The sequence below is a fragment of the Ixodes scapularis genome, unplaced genomic scaffold (genome assembly GCF_016920785.2).
Source record: "Ixodes scapularis isolate PalLabHiFi unplaced genomic scaffold, ASM1692078v2 PGA_scaffold9__187_contigs__length_104089568, whole genome shotgun sequence".
NCBI classification, from domain to species: Eukaryota; Metazoa; Arthropoda; class Arachnida; order Ixodida; family Ixodidae; genus Ixodes; species Ixodes scapularis.
This window is the reverse complement of record NW_024609884.1, coordinates 28,046,582-28,060,529: the sequence shown is the minus strand read 5'-3', so window position 1 is coordinate 28,060,529 and position 13,948 is coordinate 28,046,582.

Sequence of the window (13,948 nt, the reverse complement as noted above, 5' to 3'; positions counted from 1 at the left end):
GTGTTACTTTGTCAGAAATGTTTTTAAAGCTCCGCAAAGTGCCTGTGAATCGTAGGCGAAATATTAAAGAGCGGCTGGCACCTTCTCCGCTCATGGAAGCGGATAGGTCCGCGCAACTGAGCCCCTCTCGACCCATCTTTGAAACGGGTTGCCCGAATTCGTACCGCACCTCTGCGGCAAGATTGAGCGAGTGTCCCTTGAAAGTTAAAACACGGATGGACTACGAACGCGAGCATGTTTTTCGAACACCGCTCGTACTGCAGGAGTGCACGTGTGCACAGTATACGCTGGAAACGCCGTGCCCTCTCTTGGGTTGCTAAACTCGTCGAACACGAAGTCGGGGCCGAAGTTTCGTAAAGCGTGCTGATTGGACCCTCGCGACGATGGCGTCACGCAGGACGAGAAGTCAATCATCCAAACCTTCTCTCGGTGCTCAAATCTCAGCGAGATTATGAAACACAAAGATGGTAGATAGCTCCATCGGAGCGCGCGCGAGCAACACCATGTAGGGACAGCCGATTGAACGGCTGCACTGATGACTTCATGTACGCTTGTCCCTATCATTCCTACGCCGCGTTAGTCAATGCTGTCTAGATTGTCCCTAGGCGGGCTGTGAATACTTTGAACTTTCTCGTCGCAAGATCGTCGTTTGTTGAAGTTATCGGTGACGACAAAGTGACGTTTTACAACTTTGGGAAGGAGTTATTTGAGACCAAATTCTTCGCTTCGGAATCGAGGCGAAGATTGAACTTCGTGATATTGTAGAGCCGTGCGCGGTGTACGCGGTATTAACGCTCACCTTCTGCCGCTGTCAACAATGCTACCTGGGTCACAAAGAGGCGGTGTGTGCAGTGACGTCGGTAGTGTTTGAGAAATGAGGGGGCGACGGGGCTTTGCGAGAAAGAACCGGGGAAGGGAAATAAGAAGGGGTACGACCAACATACACATGAACACAAAATAGGAGTCAGAAAGGGCAGTAGAAAATGTTCGGGAGAGACGGGAGGTGTGCGTGTGTGTGTGTGCGGGGGGAAGGGGGGGGGGGGGGGCTGATGGTAGTGAAGAAAGGGGATACCCCTTCCCCGGCTATGGTCTGGGGCTGGGGCGATGGCCTCCCCCTCTCATCACCCCTTTATGCTCCGTCCCCCTGTTTCCGACACGCCCCTGCTCCCCTATTTAAGTTGGTCCTGGTTCAAACTGAGCGACGGCGAGGAACAGCACAGCGTACACTTCTCGAAATAATGGTTCTGGAGGTTCTGGAACTAACGTGTTTGCGTCCCATGCACTCACGTGCGGCCATGGCAGACTTTCAAATGAGAGGCTCGCGCTAGGGCTCGTTGTATGCAGACGCGTTCAGCGACGTCCTTTTTTACTTCCTAGCCTTGAAGCCAGGGACAGGATTATCTGTTGCGAGGGGCAAATCCGATGGTGCGTTTTCGAATAGACGGTGACAATTTTAATAGTGTACGACGGAAGCTTGGAGTCATCGCGTTCTTAAAACATCACGGTCAATATTGACAACCTGACAGTACCCTTATTTCCGTTAAAAAAGAAAAAAAATCATAATTAATCTCAGTTTAGCTAACCTTGGAAAGCCAACCACACTGTCACCTTTTGTAGCCTACGTGGCCTTATAATCACAACTTAAAAAAAAAAAAAAAAGTAAAATGATTTTATTTCGCCGATGGTGGGACGAATGCCCGGAGGCGAAATACGCCTCCGGGCATTCGCTCCTCGGCTGGTTCTGACCTAGCCACCACTTCGATCATATCCAAAAGGCAGAAAGATATGAAAGGAATGGCACGGATGCTTTTCAGTAAACTCTGCTTTATTGGCGGAAATAAGAACAGTATCAGACTGTCATCTTCGACGGTGCTGATTTTAGAATGCGATTACCCCAAGCCTCCGCCGTGCTTCTTATAGAGACCTTCAGACATATTTGTCGCAGCTTTGTCGTGACGTCACACGTATGAACCACGGTCGTCTCCCCGCGCTCTCTCGTGCTGCTCTTGTTCGGCGCCTGGCCAGTGGTAGGCATTGTTCGCCCCTTAAAAGAAAAACGTCACGACGATAAACGATACTGCGGGTTTGTGAGAAGAGAAAACTTCACAGCAATCTTTGGGCTCCTTTCCCCACTATGTCATAACACAAAGAATATTCGTGTTTGACGAGTTTAGCGATCTTGTACTCATTTATATTTTGGGTTTGGGGCGCACGTTGGATGTTTGTGTCCTAGAACTTTTTGTACAAAGAGTTAGTAACTATGGCAACACGCTCAAGAAGCGCAGCAGCGGAGGGTGGATGGAAACTGCCATGAGCCACCTAAAAGCGAGGAGGACGTATACAAACCGCGTCGTCAAGGCGGTGATCTCCTTCACATGCAGACGCAGACAAAGAGCTCCAAGTGCGCCTCTAATCATTAATTTATCGCAGTAGTTATTGCTTTCTTGTGTAAAACGGATCGACGAGCAAGATGCCGAATGAGCAAAGGGGTAAAGATTTTGCGTTATTTAGGAGTTCGCTGGGGAGCCCCAACAGTATGCATGTTAGTGTTACTTTCTGCCCTGGTACGTCACGCTTATACAAATATTCACTCACAGCCCTCCGTAGCTTATCTGGAAAGTCATTCCCTTTGCTTCTCCAGCCAGAATTGTAACCAACCACAGGGGCATCTTTATAATAATGGTGAAAAGGTGAGGGGGGGTATTTATGTACATTTTATTAAATTATGCACTCAACGGACACAAAATGTGCGTTCACAAATATTTCGCAAAAGCCTATACTTCGTTTCAGCTTCGGTCCGAGCGCGGCCGCCTATGTTATGAGCCCAAGGGCCAATCAAACAGCGCAAAAAGCGCAGCGTCATGGCGTGCTCTCTGCGCTATATAGAACAAGCCAGCAGTGGAGCACGCACAGAGAAACGGCGAATACCGGCTGGTCCTGTCAACTGCAGAAAGTCCGCCATGACGCTGTGCCTCTTCCGCTGTTTGATTGGTCCTTCTGCTCATAACATCGGCCGCGCTCGGACCGAAGCTGAAACGAAGTATAAGCATTTTTTTTTTTTTTTTTTACAGGGACAAAGTTTACGTAATATCAGTGCATATTCCTTTGGTATTAAGGAACTGCACGTCGAACTTTAATCTCAGATTCGCTCTCTAACGCAAAGGAAATCGATAGTCCGGGAGTGTTTCTTTCCCCGCCGTGGAAGTGGCCGGCTAAATCATTTCTAACATTTAACGTGTTAAAGTATACGTTGCAATCCTGAAGCTCTACACCCTTCCTTTGTTCCCCACCCAAGGGTAGCAGATCACCGGCGCATGAACAAGAGAGCTAGTGATAAAAATACGTACGAAGAAAAAAGGTGGAAAAAAGTTATACTTGGTCTCACCTTAGCAGTGACTAACTACGAAGGCTGTGCGAGCGTGATCGCTCGCACAGCCTTCGTAGTAGCCTTAACTGCCTTGACTGCCTTGACAGGAGAACTCGCCGCACGAGCGCTTGTGCAGCCGCCGAGGCTTCAAAGACAGAGCAAATAGCTCGCTCTTTTAGCATACGCGGCTAACAATAGTCCATGCTAAGGTGAGACCAAGTATAGGATAGGAGCACGCCGGTGGCGTCGCCTTTGTCGCCTATTGTTCGTAGAGAGCCTAGATTATAGAGAGGGTCCAACTCAAACCATGGGGGACGTATGCAGTTTAATGGTGGACGCCTCCATCGGAGATTGGTCACAAGTGCGCATGCGCTGCGTTATCGCGTGGCTAGAAGGAAAGCAGGAGGAATGGCGGAGACGCTCGCGGACGACCAACGCGTTCGTCACCTGTAGCTCGTATTGCAAACGCCGCCCATAAACCAAGTAACCCGGATCATCGAGCAATTGGAAATTCTCTGTAGTACAGGCTCTCTAATTGTTCGCTGCCACCTAGCGGTTGTCGCCGCCTACTCGTCGGGAAGCAATTGCGACGAATGGCGCGGGCCTCGTGTGCCCGGCATGATTACGACGGGATTTAAGGTTCTTACAAATTCCTCAATCTTTTTCCGTCGAGGAAAACTTGAGCGAAGGTAATCTGAGTGCAGCGGCTAACAAGGACCTACCGATGAAAATGATTTGTTTGCCGCTAGGGGCGCCCTGGTCGGGGCTTGAGTTATGTCCTTGACACACGGGGTGTTTAATACTAAAATCCTCTCTAAAGGAAAATTCAACCTTTGAAATCCGAACAATATACATTGTGGGTTTCTTTACGGAGGTCCACTACTAATAATCCCGCCCGATCGGTATGCGCTCCGCCCGTCACCCAGGGAGTGACATACAGCAACGAGAAGACAGCGAATGGGTTTACTGTACCTCTCGGTTGCCCGTCGTCAAGAGCCGGTAGTCCGGGCCTCCCGGCCCTTGTTGTCGCCCGTCAATCAGAGCTCACAGTCGGGGTCCGTGTCCAGGCCTGCGGATTGCCTTTTCCACGCCAGCGCTGCGTAGGCTGGCTGTCCCGGGCTATCAATGCCCGAGTCTCGCTGCGGAACCACCCCGGGATCGTCATAGCCCAGGTCATATGGCCCGGGCTCGCCGTTTCCACCGGTCTTGCTCCAGACCAGGGATGGGCAAAATACATGCAAATATGTATCGAAATACAAATACAAAATACTTCGTCAAAAATGTATTTAACTACAAATCTAATTACATTTCCAAAAAAGCATTTAAATACAAGATACAAATACAACCAAATGTATTTGGTTTCCTCCAAATACTTTTCCAAATACATTCCTCAAAATTTGCGTCAGCGACTTCAGGGCACCTGCAACGGGTTTCTGGGTGTCTCATTTTGATTTTGCATCGCACACTCGGGAGTTAGTGTGCGAGGCTCTAGTAGCGTAATAGAAATATAATCACAAAAAAAAAATGTAATCAGCTTGGACGTGATAGGTGAAAAAAGTACAGAGCTTCAAGCAGATTTTTTTGTCGATTACATTTTGGTATAGACCAACAAAGAACCGAGACAACCAAGATGCGCAGCACTAGCTAGAGAATTTTTTTATTGTTGCAACTCGCACCAGTTACGAAAATCTGGACGACCCGCGCATTTAGAATGTTCCAGACAAAAATATGAATGGAAATCGGGCTCGAAAGAATCACAAGTTGTCACAGGCACTTATTTAGCCAGTCTGCCTGTGAACGTCGATTTCGTCATCACTTAACACTTCTGCTTGATTGAGAGACACTGCATTCGGTGCAGAGCATAGTCTTCTTCCTGCTCTGGACAGTGACAATAAATTTGAGGGATGTATTTTCGCCCACAAAATTGTATTGAATTACAATTGTATTTGAAATACCTACGCTTTAGTATTTAAATACACACGTCAAATACATTACCCAATATGTAATTAAATACAAATGCAAAATACACAAAGTATTTGAAATACGTATTTGAAATACTTGTATTTGAAATACTGCCCATCCCTGCTCCAGACCTCGCTGGTGGACCGCTCCGGGGTTCGTTATGGGCCAGGCCAGGCCTAGGCCAGGAAGCTTGGCTTCGACGTTCCTTGTCCCGCTAGCAGCCTCGCTCAGCTCGCACTGTCCTGCGCCAGCTCGTGACTTCTCCGCCGACCGCCTGTCACGTGCCCTCTGCCTCGTCTTTCACCCCCGGCTCCCACAACATGTATAATTTATTTACAGACTAAATGTGTCCACTCGGTTATTTATTAGTTTATCAATGTATTTAAAAAATAAAACCTGGCCTTCACTAATTTAGTAATTGAAATGGTTACACTATCAATAACGAAAGAAAAGCGATCGCGCAGGAGAGTTGGTTAATATTAAACATAACGTAAAAAGGGCGAAGAAAAAAAAGAGGCGCGAGAAGGGCACACACACACGCACCAACACACACACATACCACATACACACACGCACGAATGCACGCATACGCTCACACGAACACACGCGCGTGCGCTCGCGCATTAGACGGTGTGTGTGTGTGCGTGTGTCCTCTCCTTTTCTATTTTCGCAGTCTCGGGATTTAGTTATGTTTATCGATAATGGCAAAGTTGTTCAAGCATTCTAGCCGAGCCCAACTCTGCATAACTTCCAAACGGCTCATTCATGCCATATTGATGTTTGGCTTCGTATCCGTTCTGGTACCTTCGGGGTCACACTGCTCATAGGGAGTATTCATAGGCGGCCATAGCTGTGTGCGTGACTGCTGAGCGCATGCTGAGAGCGAGCTTCCACAGTTCTTTTGGAACGTGCATTCCGCACCATCAAGACTGCCGGTCTTAGCGGCAAATTAATTTGAGCCCGTTCTGAGCATGCGCTCTAATCAGCGCACTCAAATATGGCGTCCAGTGAATACCCCCTATATTCACTGGGCTCCATATTTGTGGGTGCTGTATAGAGCGCACGCTCAGAACGAGCCCACATTAATAAGCTGCTAAGACCGGCAATCCTGATGGTGTGGAATGCACGTTGCAAAAGAACCGTGGAAGCTCGCCATCAGCACGCGCTCAGGAGTCGCGCACACAACTATGGCCGCCAGTGAATACTTCCTATCCATCATACAAAAGACAGTCTGCATACAGATTTGAGCGTAAGTCACCGCGAGATCCGTGCTTCGAATGCCGCACGGCAATGATTTCGAGGAGAAACTTGGCAGGCGGCATTCGAACCACGGATATTGCGGTGACTCGTGTTCGCAGACTGTCTTTTTGTGTGATGTATGAGCAGGGTGACCCCGGCTTTAGGATTGACTATCGGCGTTTAGGAAACACGGACACTTGAAGCGTGTGGATGGGATAGAGTCCAAGGGGAAATAAGCGTTGATTCCCAAAACAAACATAAAAAGGCTCATTTTTTTATTGGAGTTTCCTGATTTTAGACACCCTTAACAGAATAAAATGCCTTGAGGCTCGCAGTATCTTCCCTTCAAGAACTGTACCATGTACAGAGTGCGACACTGTTAGCGCGAACAAGCGATCGCCGGTTTTTCCAGTTTTTCTCTCTGAAACGGAGGGATGTCATCCAAGTTTTTATTTCTACGGAAAGAGCTCATCTAGTTCTATAATGTGAGCGATAAAATTTCGTGCTCGCTAATACTATTTAGAAGTAAAATGCGAAAATGCACCGATGCCGTGTTCGCGCTAACGGTGTCGAGATGTGTACACTTCTTGAGAATGCAGAGCATTTTTTTATCATTGCGTCGTCGGCGCATCTGCATTTGCCGAAAAACTACTATTATTTCATCAAAAGACCCAAGACGTGTGCAAAAAAAGAAAAAAGAACGAATCTCAATATCTTATTTAGGCTGCATGGATCGATATTGTTGCCCTAATAATGGCCATTTCATCAAAAACAAAACTTTTTTTTTTCTAAAAAAAAATGGCGTATGCTTTTTTATATAATACCGTTGAATTTGCGGGGCTCATAGGGCGGTCAAATGCCCCCCTTCCCCCTAAATGTGCTTCTGGCTAGTCACTTCCGGGCAATTTTATAACTATAGCGGGCTCACATGGCATCATTGTACCTAATTGAAAAACGTGGTGTCCGAACATTACTAAGAAAACCTAATTCTCTCATATACATTCAACCGATCGAAGTGAAACTTATCGTAGCGAAATTTATGGCAAATTTTTGCCTCTGTTCTTTGAATATTCCCGTTCACCGTACGCTCTCAACTCAAAAGCAACAAGCATACTCCCGCCCATCTGGACGTCTCGAGAAGTTCGCCGCAAATAGACGCATTGCTGAGTTCCAAATGCAACGCCAGTTTACGTCGTTCCGGTGTTCCGAGGGACGTTTAACCTGAGCAGCGCGACAACCTAGACGTACGCCAGACGTTTCTACTCCCTAGCTTGTTCGGGAAGAAAGCAAAAAGAGAGAAGAAAGAATAACAGTGATCCACACCAGGGCAGCGCGGTCAAAAAACAAGCGTCCTCTTCGTCTCAAAACTCAATCAGCGCAACCTGTAGCGCGTGCGTTCAAAAAATGTTCGTCTCAAAAAAAAAAAAAAAAAATTGTGGCCGCGAGTATTTTTTTTTTTTTTTCGAAAGCGACGCCGCGTATATTTCGGACTCCCAACTTCCTCCAGCGTCTTCTCTTCTAAAAGTAGACGCCATTCGCGAGCCCATCGTTACAGCGTGCGAAGAGCGTCAATTTGCATCCCGAGTGTCGCTTTACCCGCAACCGAAAAGAGAAAGGGGGGCAAATATTGGTTGAAATGCGGAACTAACCGCGCACTCAATAAACCCTGGCGCTAGTTTTCCTTTTCGTGTACCCCATTTGCGTTGTTTTTTGTTTGTTTGTTTTTCATCTCCGCTAGTGCGATGCTCGATGGCCGCTGCGCTTAAAACCTGTTGATCGATCTCGCCAGTGACGGTCGACGCGTTCAATGTCTAGATAAGGCTTCGTGGAGGAAGTTGTCCACGAGAACCTCGGCCGGTAATCAGCCGCCGAGATTAGACGCCCGAATTAAGGAGGGCTTCCAGTATCAAGGTCGGTTCGCTTAGCCACCGGCGTTGTAGGAACAAGCGGGGGGGAAATTAACGGGGAACGCGGAAACAGACACGGCCCGAAATGATCGTCGGAATGCGAGCACCGATCTACCCCACTCGTGACACGCTAGATTTAATTGACAACGAGGCAAGCGAGGGTGGGACTACGTGGAACTTCGTCAGAGATGCACTAAGTTACGTCAACTATGTGACCTGATCGGTTGTTGTTGTTGTTGTTGTTGTTGTTGTTTTGTTTTTGTTTTTTTCGTAAAGAAACTGATTTAACATTTCGGAATTTTCAGCGTCATGAAATGGACCCGGTCCGAAAGTGTGCCCTTCGTTGTAAGTCACACCAATCATACATCATGCAAAAGACACGGTGTTTGCTGCAGTGGACACAATGCCAGAATACACCATTCTGGAAAATCCCAGGAGACCTTGCAACCTGAAAAAAAAAAGGGGGGGGGGGGGGGGAATTGTGGGGCTATTCATATGTACGCTCGTACCGACTCAAACGCTTCGTATATCCTGGAGGCGGCACAGTCCATTCCTTCGTATCGTTAGGAAGAAAAAAAAAAAAAAAGAAAGCGAACACAAAAGGAAGTCATCGCAGACTCCGCTTCGCTTTTCTTTTGCCTTCTCCGCATTCCCAAATCGCAAAATGTTAAACCAACGTCAACGTCGTCGTTCATTCCTGGAGAATCTCACGTGTCACATCATACATCGAAACGTCACGTCGAAACAGATGATGGGGGGGGGGGGGGGGGGGGGGTGTCATATTTTTGGAAAGGTGTATTGTCTGCGGACTCGCCTAACGCATGTTCGATGCGGGTTTTGCTTCGTATACGCTTCAAACATGTCTGCAGGCAGTGTTTTTGTACGACCCACGTGACGGGACTGTCATTATGCGTAACTTGGTCTTCTATCCTGCGTTCGCTCCGCTAAAGGGGAAAGAGTAGGGAGGCTTGCCGACTCTCGCCTAGCTTCAGCATGGTTGCTGTCGGGGATCCACGAAGAATGACGTTACGCCTGAGAAGGCTGCACGGGCGTCTTCGTGTGTGGAAGAGGGGGAAAAAGCTGCATCTCTTTGTGAAGTGCAGTGCGGGGGTTTCGGCTGCACGACGAATGCATTGTTCCGTTCATAAGACGCACCGCTTGCTCCCGAATGTTGCTGCCACTGTCGCTGGCGTAGAGAACGGTATACTAGTTAGCGCATGAGTTCTTAGCCATAGACGACGTCTCGGTATTGTCCCTTCGCGCCTGACTCGTTCTCGATCGATGTCACCACCGTCACGTACGCTCGTAATATGGTTTGGCGTTTTTACTGTTTGTTTTTATTTTGTGTGTCAACACTACTTATTCTTGTGCATGCAACCGAAAAAAAGCGAGTAATCAATTACAATTATACAACTCAAAATTTTTGAGCAAAGAAATGTGCGGATAGATTACTATTTGGATATCTCAATGCCAAAAGAAATTGAACGCTTTCCTTTTTAAGCAACTGTTGCATTCCCGACTATTTCACTAGGTCATATGCTTATGGTGATTACTTTTTTTCTTCCTTATTTCAATAAGAAATGCGAGCATATCTTAACAAAAGAAACTCTTATAGCTTAGGCCTCTGCGTTCAGCTTACGTCCAGCTTAGCTTAGTTCCTGCGTCCAGCGCACTACCATATTTAGAGCAGTGGTTGAATTTAAGAATTCCTAGGCAGTGGAAAACCCGATCGGCGACCCTTCTTGCACTACCGGAGCAACGCTATCGACTGAAACCTGAAACCCTTATTTAATCACCTCAACTAAATCACATTTTGTGTGCGCCTGCGTGGTGTTCTTTTTTTTTTTTTTTCCAAAATAGAGTTGCTGGGCGAGTTGGTTGGCTCGTTTTTTTCCTTATACGCACAGTTTGTCGGTAATTGGACGCAGATTCCGGAAAGTGAAAAGTAAAAAGTTTTAATTGAAATAGTTGCTCCTCTCTCAGCTCACGCCATAAACCAACTATGGTAATCTGATCTTTCAAACGAGGAAACGGAAGCCAGAATCCCACAAATTTGGCGGCCGAAAACTGCGCCAGTTGGGGCGGCTCCTAGCGGCCTCGATTCGTCTCGAAGCAAAAAGTATCCGCGAGGCAATCTCGCGGCGCGATATTCATGCCGAGGAGGTCTTTACAGACTCCATCGCGTTAGTGCGTCGCGCCCCAAGTCCGCAAGAACACGCATTGTTTAGAGCGCGACTCAACCTGCCTTGCGAACAGGGCTCGAAACAACTGCCGTTAGTTTATACTACGTGACTATACGGCTAAATATATGAGGCGTTTGCCCGACACGTGCCGGACATCTGGGTCACATCCTCACCATGCATCTCATGAATGAACTGCGGTGCACGGACTCGCACAAGGGAATCCACGCACCAGCTGTCTCTTTGGGAGCTTAGAGTCTGCGGAATTTCATTTAGATCCCTTGGGTTTATTTAATGTGCAAACTCACACTCTCGGTCACTCGCTGCCTTCTCTTTGATAAGACTCTTCGCCCTATTTCGGACACCTCGGCTGACACATTCGAACGCCGCTACGTCAGAAACATGCCCAAATAATTTATGTTGTAGCCTTGGGTTTAGTTCTCAACTTCGCCTCCAGGGGCGCGACGGTGGGATCTACTTTCCAAGGGGCTCTCAGACCCCCTGTCGGAAATCGAGGGGGGTCTGAGATCCCACGAAATTTTTCCGGCTCGATGGTGTGTTTACAGAGAGTCGTGGGCGCATTAGTAAGCACGACTAAGCTGAGGAGATACACAGCGCAACGAATTTAGCTCCAACATAACACGAACTGTGCCGCCTAAATTTGTGCATCGGATGAACAGGCGCTCCTGACGAACACCATGCTATACTCCGCTTTATACAGGGTGAGGCCGTAAGGGCTAGCACATTTGGCATGCCTTTCAAAATTCGAATTTAATCGTACATACCTAAAACTAGGCACATGATTTTTTTTTTTTTTTTACATCTCAATTTAGAGGTGGCAAAATATAAAGAATATTACAAAAACGACGACCGTGCATTGTTTTGTGTCCTACACCGGATGTTCGTCGTCTGCTCACGTTTGCGAGCTTGCTCCCAGGTGGTCATCGTTCCTTTGTTTTGTGAAAATTATTACTTATCGCTATTATCCTATTAAGTAAGCTATTAAGTAAGCTACCCGGGAGCAAGCTCGCAAACCAGTGAGCAGTCGACGAACAGGGGGGGTATATATAGACATAGAAAATATACGGCCGCCGTTTTTACTTTATTTATTTTTTTTATATTTCATCATCTCTCAGTTGAGCTATGAATAAAATTAGACATAACACTTCTCGGGAAGTGATGTTCGTGTGCCTAGTTTCATGTATGTACGTTTGGAATTCGAATTTTGCGAGACGTGCCAAATGTTCTGCTACTTACGGCCTCACCCTGTACCTATTTGTAATGGAGGATCGGAAACATCAAAATATGTTAGGGAAAGAAGGTTGAAATAGAGGTAAACATCGGCCGTTTGTCTTTCAAATAATTTATTTTTTATTCACAATACCTTACAGGCTCTTTTTCGATGCACAATAGTAACAAAAATAACAAAGTCAGAATATTTTCAAGAAATATCAGCGCAAAGAAAGGTCGGGTTTCGCTCAGTCCGGGTGCAGTGTGTCTACTCAAGCCAGTAGTGAGGAGTCGTCGTCATTTTGGGTACAGTGTGGTTGCATCGGGGCAAGGTGAAAGGGGAAGCTTGGAGAGTGTGGTGGAAAGTCGGGGGTGCACGCGGGTGCTGTGCGTTGCCTCTCGGTCATGAACCGAACCGAGACCCAGTGGCACGCCGGCGACTTGTCTCCAGAGAATACGTGTTTCCTGAATGTTGAAGATACGGCGTGGTTGTGGCCATAGACTTGGTAACTGCCAACTGCCCAGTCCCTGTTTGGGCCACGCTTTCTAAGCGCCCAGTTCTGGCCACCGGCCACTGGCTGCTCGGCGGCCAGGACTGGTCAACGAACAGCTGTTTTGGTCATCGTTGGGGGCGCGTCCCTCCACACTTCTGGCTTGACCTCTGGTGGCGTCGTGTCGCCTCCAGAAGCTTCCTACCCTCCATGTTTCAAATCATACACCCTTAAGAAATCTAGAGCGTCTGCTCTACCGCAAAGCACTTGGAAGAGGCGATCGCTGCCATCTCGACGAATGACGAGGCTGGCATGGCGATATGCTTAAATCTAAAAAAAAAAGAAAACTGCCTGCATTGTGGCACTGAGCATGATGTTTCACAGAGGTCATCCCGGCACCATCCCACACCGCCTGGTGATACTTAGTTACATAAAGACAGAGGGGAAGGAAATGGAGAGGGGAGGAAAAACCATACTTTTGGTTTGTAGGCTAGATGGCGCAAGCTACCGCCCGTTATAAACGGTTCAGCAGTTGGGAAGAGGAGAACAACTTTATTAAAAGCATCCATCCATCCATGGTTTCCCAGTGCATACGGCACAGACCGTTTTTTGTGGGGTGTAAGCATATTACCAGTCCCGTCACTCGCCGAGCGCCCTCCGTATCTTGCAACGTATGCATTTTACGTTGGGAGTGTACCTTAAATTGTAGTTTTCTGGGGTTTTGGAATAATGTGCTAAAAAAGTGGTTATTTCCGTCTATGTTCTTCAGATCAGTTGATAGATAAAGCTGATATTTTCTTCATCGGAATTTAATTATGGCTACCGTCGAGCGCGCCACCGTGCAATAATTTAATTCTGATAAAGAAAATATCAACTATATTTATTGGCTTATCCGAAGGAAATTAGGCAGGCTCAGTAACTTTTTTTTTTTTAATCTGCATTCTAAAACCCCATGAAAGTATATTTTAATAAAAAATGGTGGACATGAAAGCAGATAGAGGGCTGCATCAGAGGACCCTTTTTTGAAATGTGTACCGCCTGCATGGGAGGCGCATTTAGCTTTGGTTGAAGTAGTGCACTAAAATTATAACGACTACCGTCTATTATTTTTTTTTTTTTTATTTCCGGGGGCCAGCACAGGGGCCCTGTGACAGTCTGGGGTCCGGGTCTGCAGCTACCTTAGCCCGTAATTGACGATGATCGGGGTGAACAATATATTGATTGCACTGTATATTTAAGCAGGCTCAGGAGTTTGATGACCCTTCGGTTGCACGCGCAAACTTCTCAAACGTTGCTAAAAAAAAAGTTGCACGTTTGTACGAAAGGCTATGCTATCCAAGCTTCGCGGTGCTTCCTTATCAGTCAATGAGGTATACGAGCCACCATAATAGAGCCGAAATAAAAATCGAGATATACTTAGCCTTTCAAGATAATCTGTTAACAGTACCATAGCCCACGTAAAAGGACACCTGCAGTACGAGTCATCCGAACGACCTATACAAACCGGAAGTTTGTGCACGTTCAAGAGGAGAATAAACGCTCCCCACTCCATCAGCCGCAAACAATCAATTA